The following is a 7,463-nucleotide window of genomic DNA, read 5'->3' on the forward strand; positions in this document are numbered from 1 at the left end:
GAACAGAATCTATTTTATTTTGGGGCTCTTGTTTTTTGTTTTTTGGGGTTTTTTGAGGAAGATTAACCCTGAGCTAACATCTGCTGCCAACCCTCCTCTTTTTTTTGCTGAGGAAGACTGGCCCTGAGCTCACATCCGTGCCCATCTTCCTGTACTTTATATGTGGGATGCCTATCACAGCATGGCTTGCCAAGCGGTACCATGTCCACAACCGGGATCCGAACCGGCGAACCCCCGGCCGCCGAAGAGGAACGTGCTCACTTAACCGCTGCACCACCGGGCCGGCCCCTACAGGGCTCTTGTGAGACAAAGAAATTAATACCTGGCATACAGTTGACCCTCTTTAAGAGTCTGCTCCTGTTATGGGCTGAACTATGTCCCCCCCAAAATTCATGTATTGAAGTCCCCGGACCCCCAGGACCTCAGAATGTGACTCTCTTTGGACGTAGGGCTTTTAAAGAGACAGTTAGGTTAAAATGAGGTCATTAGGGTGGGTCCTGATCCATCGTGGCCCCAGTTGGTGAGATTAGGACACAGACGCACCCAGAACAAAGATCCCGTGAGGACCCAGGGAGGAGATGACCATCCACTGGCCTAGAGAGAGGCCTCAGAGAACGCGGCCCCGCTGCCACCTCGAGCCCAGTCTTCCGGCCTCCAGAACCACGAGACAATAAACGTCTGTGGTTGAAGCCACCGAGGTCGTGGCATTTCGCGGTGACGGTCCTGGCCGGCTAAAACAGCCCCCACGGTGGGATGGAAATGTTAGATCGCATTGCCACCCTTCCTTCTACGCTCATTTATTAGCGCCTGCGACATCCTGGGTCTGGGGTGAGGTATCCAGAGGCCTCCAAAAAACCCTCAGTCAGCATGATAATAATATTTAAATACCTTTTTTTTTCAATCCAAAAGAAAGCCAGAAAAGTCCACGAGGAACAAAACCCCCAGAGTTGAAATAAATAAAGACACGACCAGGATTGCTGATTTTTCCCTGGCTTCTGGGCCAGCATGACTGCAGAGGGCTCTTTGTGGGCAGCGTGGCGTTGAAATCTCCGCCAAACGCCCCAAGGAAGGGGCGCCACTGTCCCCTCAGGGATGTTGAGCAAAGCAGGGTTCAGGCAGGTCTGGCGAGGCTGCCTCGTAAGAACAGGGGATCCAAGGAAAGCCTGGTGAGGCTCGAGTGCCACTGGTGAGGGCGACAGCCTGTTCGGGACCCGCCTTCCGCGGGGGCTCCCAGCACGCCCTTAGGGACCAGATTAGAGACCGCTGTGAGCTGTTTTGCATTTGTTTGCTGCTTTGCTGGCCCTGTGGGACCTCCAGGCTGGGGGACTTCCCGCCAGGCCCCACCCCTCCCCACCTGCAAACACTCCCGTTGGCTTTGAAACCTGGCTCATCCCTTCCGCCTGGAACGCCTCGCATCCCTCAGGCCCGGCACTCACTGGTCCAGCAAATGTTTCCCAGGAGCCTGCGGAAACACAGACTTCCCGCCCTCGGGAAGCTGATGGGCTGCTGGAGGAAAGAGTCAAGAATATTCGCACAAGTTGAACCTTTTAAATCGTGCCGGGAAGGAGACAGAGAAAGAGCAAGGGAGAGAGTAGAAAAGGGGAGGGCTATGATCCAGCCTGGCGGATGAGGGAGGACTGCCTGGAGGAGGTGATTCTTAAACTATCACCTGAAAGATGAGAACGCGTTCAATGGGCAAAAGAGGAGGAGGCATTCCAGGGAAAGGGGACAGCAAGTGCAAAGGTCCTGAGGTAGGAGGCACAGAGAAAAAACAAAACAGTGGGGCTGTCTGTACCACTACCTGTACACAGGGAGGGAGTGTAAAAAGAGAGGAGAGAGCCTTTAGATGGAGTGGCCAGGACAAAAGTCGGCTAACTTTTTAAAGGGCCAAGTAGAAAACATTTTGGCTTTGCGGGCCACACAGTTTCGATCACAGCTACTGATCTCTGCTGTTATAGCAGCCGCACAGCCACAGACATACACAAATAGGCGTGGTCGTGTTCCAATAAAACTTTATTTATAGATGCTAACATTTGCATTTCGTACAATTTTCATGTGACATGACCCAAGATTCTTCTTTTGATTTTTTTTTCCCCCAACCACTTAAAAATGCAAACACCACCTTTAGCTCCTGGGGCCTCCAAAAACAGGCCGCGGGGCAGACACGGCCAGCGGGCTGTAGTTTGTCACTTCCCCTGCTGGAGGAGAAGAGGGTCCTTATAACTTATCATCCAAATCGGAACACTTTTTGTTTGCAACGTTGTGATTACAATTTAACCAATAAACAAAGAACATAGATACGACGTATAAAATCCAGTGGCTCTCACAAATAAGCACGCCCCCATAAGCAACATGAAAATCAAGCTACAGAATAACCAGCCCCCAGAAACCCTGCAAATCTGCCTTGTGTCTCTTCCGGTCACTCCTGCCCCAAAGACGCCCACCGTCCCGTCTTGCAACATCATAGATTCTAGGCGGCCTATTTCCGAATGTCGTCACCGTGGAACCGAGCAGCGTGGCCTCTTCTGAACCTGGTTTCCTGCGCTCGATGTTCAAACGAAGATTTGCGGATGTGGTGGCGGCATGAACTTTGCTCTCCCTGCTGTATCCTCCTCTGGAGACCCTGGCGCACCCGATTGATCCATGTCACTGTGGGTGGGCGTCGGGGTTGTTGCCCGCTTGGGTGCGTTATGAGTGCTGCCGCCGTGGAACATTCTAGCACATGTCCCGCGACAGCCTTTCTGTGGGGGGTGTCCCCTGGAGTGGAAGTGCTGAGTCATACTCTGCCTGGTTCCCGCTTGAGTGGATACAGCCATTTACCAAGTGGCACATCAGGATGTCTTTAAACGCAAAAGGGACATCAGTTTAATTCCAGCAGGATGACTGATGGCAGTAAGTCGGGTTGGTCCCAGGCCCCCAGGGGCCTCCGAGTGGAGACCCCAGTGAGAACCCCCGACACGTCCCGGGCCCACGTGACCCTCATTTGTGAAATGAAACAAACAGGTAATGCTCACCCTACATCACTGGATGGCACCCAGGAGTCATTCTCCCCCCAGGGGACACTGGGCCATGTCTGGGGACATCTGTGGTTGTCACATTGGAGGTGCTTCTACATAGAGTTAGTGGGAGCCAGACAGGCTGCTCAACACCCCACAGGGCCCGCGATGTCCCCCACAGAGGATGAGCTGGCCCTGAATGCCCACAGCGCCGGAGTTGAGAAAAACTCTTTAAGCGATTTTTTTTTTAAATGACACGCTCTAAATTTTTAGAGTGTGGATGGTATTCATTCATCCGACACATATTTAGTGAGCCAGATGTTGAGATTATGGGGACCCAGGACAAGCACCCCTCTCCTGGCGGCGCGTATATTCCTGTGGGGCAGACAATAAAGAGCGGAGCAGAAGATATGGTCTGTGGGATGGTGAGAAGTACTGTGCAGGGGAGTGGAATAGGAAGAGGGGATGGGAGGACTGGGGACAGATAGCTAGTAGTTCCTTTATATGTGTCAGAAGATATCAGAGAACAGACCTGAAGATGGCCAGGGAGGGAGCAATTGTGCACATCTGCAGGAAGGGTGTTTCAGGAGGCAAGAACTGCAGGTGCAAAGGCCCTGGGGCAGGAACGTGCCTGGCGTGTTGGAGGAACAGCAGGGAGGCCGTGTGGCTGGAGCAGAGGGAGGAGGGGGAGAGAGGGAGGAAAGAGGACAGGGAGGGGACCGGGCAGGACGTGGGGGGCCGCGGGAAAGACTCGGCTTCTCCCCCCAGGGAGGGGGAGCCTGGAGGGCTGCGGGTGGAGGAGGGCGGGACCGACTCAGGGCTCCCGGGCGCCCTCTGGTGGGGGCTGCAGGGAGGACAGACCTTGGTGGGGGCGGGGGCGGAGGGGCCGGTACTGGCCCCAGTGGCTCTCACGGAGGGGCTGAGATTTAGGATAGATTTTGACCCCGGAGCCGAGGGTTCGGGCTGACGCGCTGCACGTGAAGAATGAGCGGGAGACGGGAGTCCACGCCGCCTTCAAGATTCGGGGCGGGATGAGGAGGAAGGAGGAGCTGCCGTGCGCTGAGATGGGAGGAGGGCCTGGCGCTCGGGAGGGAGGCCGGGAGACACCGGTGGCGCCACGTGCGGATGCAGAGTGCGGGGAGGCCGGGCTGGAGGCGCCGCTCTCTGGGTCACGTGGGACGGCAGGGGATGCGACCCACGTGGTGGGAGCCCACGGGTGTGAAATGCGCGCAGCAAGCAGATCCACAGACAGAAAGCGGGCTCGTGGGGGCCAGGGGCGGGGGCGGGGGTGACTGCTCAGGGAACGGGTTTTTTTGGGGGGTGATGGAAATGTTTAAAAATTATAAGGTGGTGCTATTAAGATTCTTTAAGTGAACCGTGCGCTGAAACCTCTGGACTCTGTCCATTTCTCTCCATCCCCTCCGCCCCCCGCCTGTCGCTCTGGTCCAGGACCCCATCACTGCTTGCCTGGGTGACGCACCAGCCTCCTCCCTGGCCTCCTGCCTCCCCTCCTGTCTCCCACCATCCATTTTCCACAGCTGCCTGAAGCATCTTTGTAAACGTGAATCCCGTCTTACTCCGGGGTGCTGGTTAATTGTACGCGGCGGCTTGGCCGGGCCGTGCTGCCCGGATATTTGGTCAGACATCATCCCGACTGTTTCTGTGAAGTTGTTTTTGGATGAGACTGACATTTAAATCGGTGGACTGTTGAGTAAAAGAGATGGTCCTTCCTGATGTGGGTGGGCCTTGCGCAATCAGTTGAAGGCCTGGCTAGACAAAAAGATGGACCTCTCCCAGCAAGAAGACTTCTGCCAGCAGATGCCTTTCGGACTTGAACTGCAGCTTCAACTCCTCCCTGGGTCTTAACATTCGGGTGAATCTCTCTCTTTTTTTTTTTTAACTTTATTAGTTTCACTTTCTTTTTCTCAAGGATTAGCACCGGAGGCAACATCGGTTGCCAATCTTTTTTTTTTTCCTTCTTCTTCTCCCCAAAGTCCCCCAGTGCATAGTTGTATATTGTAGTTGTAGGTCCTTCTGGCTCTGCTATGTGGGACGCTGCCTCAGCATGGCTTGGTGAGCGGTGCCATGTCCACACCCAGGATCCGAACTGGTGAACCCTGGGCCGTGGAAGCAGAGTGCGCAAACTTAACCGCTATGCCACTGGGCCGGCCCCAATTTTTTCTTTTTTCATACTTTAAAAAAATCGTGGCAAAATATTCATAACATAAAATTTACTCTCCACTCCATTCCATTGGTCTATGTGTCTGTACAGATGCCAGCACCACACTATTTTAATTACATCACTTTGCAGTAAATTTTGAAATTGGGAAATGTGAGTTCTTATGTTTGTTCTTCTTTTTCAAGATTGTGTTGGCTATTTGGGGTCCCTTGAGATTCCACATGAATTTTAGGAGGCGTTTTTCTCTCTCTGCAAAAACGTCGGGATTTTAACAGGGACAGCATGGAATCTGTGATTGCTTTGGGTAGTATTTACTTCTTAATAATATTGTTAGACGACCCAGGGATTAGGAGAAAATATTTGCAAATCGTGTATCTCATGAGGGGTTAATTTCCACAAGATATAAACCACTCCTGGGGCCGGCCCGGTGGCGCAGCAGTTAAGTGTGCACATTCCGCTTCTCCGTGGCCCAGGGTTTGCCGGTTCGGATCCTGGGTGCGGACATGGCACCGCTTGGCACGCCATGCTGTGGTAGGCATCCCACACAGAAAGTAGAGGAAGATGGGCACGGATGTTAGCTCAGGGCCAGTCTTCCTCAGCAATAAAAAAAAAAAAAAAGGAGGATTGGCAGCAGATGTTAGCTCAGGGCTAATCTTCCTCAAAAAACAAAACAAAACAAAAAAGCACTCCTACAGCTCAACAAAACGAAACACAAACAACCCGATTTAAAAAAGTGATCAAAAGACTTGACTAGACATTTCCCCAAAGAAGATACACACATGGCGAGTAAGCACACAAAAGGATGAGAATCTTCATCACTAACGCTCAGGGAACGCAAATCAAAACCCCAATGGGATACCACTTCACTCCCATTAGGATGGCAATGATCAAACAACAACAAACAGAAAATAACGTGTTGGTGAGGATGTGGAGGGATTGGAACCCTTGTGCCCTGTTGGTGGGAATGGAAAAGGGTGCAGCTGCCGCGGAAAACAGTATGGAGGTTCCTCAAAACATTAAACATAGAATGACCATATGAGCCAGCTAGCCCACTCCTGGGTATCCATCCAGAAGAGTTGAAAGAGCTGTTTGCACACCCACATCCGTAGCAGCAGGATTCACAGCCGCCAAAAGGTGGAAGCAACCCAGTGTCCACTGATGGACGAGAGACACACACAGTGTGGTCCAGCCACAGCCTGGAATATTACGCAGCCGTGAAAAGGAAGGAGAGCCTGATGCCTGCTCCAACGTGAAGGGACCTGAGGACGTGATGCTCAGTGACGTGAGCCAGAGGGACACATACTGTGTGGTCCACTCACCGGAGGTCCCCAGAGGAGCCACATCCACAGAGACAGAAAGTGGATGGGGGCTAGGGGCTGGGGGAGGGGTGGGAGTCAGTGTTTAATGGGGACAGAGCTGCAGTTTGGGGAGATGGAAAGTTCTGGAGACGGATGGAGGGGATGGTTGCACGACAATGTGAATGTGCTTCATGCCACTTAGCTATGACCTTAAAAATGGCTAAATAGCAAATTTTATGTGTACTTTACCATAATTAAAATTTTTTTAAAAAGAAAGAATGGAAAGCCAGAGGAAAGGGAGGGAGGAGGAAGGAAGGCGGGGCGAAATCTAGCCTGACCACTATTTTTGTGCAGCTCATGAGCTAACAACATATTTTTTTCTCCTTTAAATGTTTGATCAAAACCAAAATAATAATGATATCTCAGAACACGTGAAAATTACATAAAATTCAAATTTCAGTGTTTATAAATAAAGTTTTATGGGCACACAGCCATGCCTGTGGTTAACATCCGGTCTGTGGCTTCTTTCGCCTGCCCCTAGATGGCAGAGCTGAGCACTTGCTGCAGACACGCAGGTGGCCTGGAAAGTGGAAAATATCCACTACCTGGACCTTCACAGAACACGTTTGCAACCCCTGACTCAGAACAGCGTCTGGCCTGTAGCAGCTGCAGGATATATGGAGAGATGTCGCTGAATATCTGATGGAAGAGTCTGAAGCAGTTTACAAGCATGGTCTTCTGGCTCTGCCAGTGTCTGGGCAGGTTGCTTCTCATCTCTGAGCCTGGGTTTCATCATCAGAAAATGGGGGTCCAGCCCGGGGTTTGCTGTTTTGGATCCCGGTGCGGACATGGCACCGCTTGGCACACCATGCTGTGGTAGGCTAGGCATCCCATGTACAAAGTAGAGGAAGATGGGCACAGATGTTAGCTCAGGGCCAGTCTTCCTCAGCAAAAAAAAAAAAAAAAAAAAGGATTGGCAGCAGATATTAG

This window comes from Equus przewalskii, chromosome 6 (genome assembly GCF_037783145.1).
Source record: "Equus przewalskii isolate Varuska chromosome 6, EquPr2, whole genome shotgun sequence".
Lineage (NCBI taxonomy): Eukaryota > Metazoa > Chordata > Mammalia > Perissodactyla > Equidae > Equus > Equus przewalskii.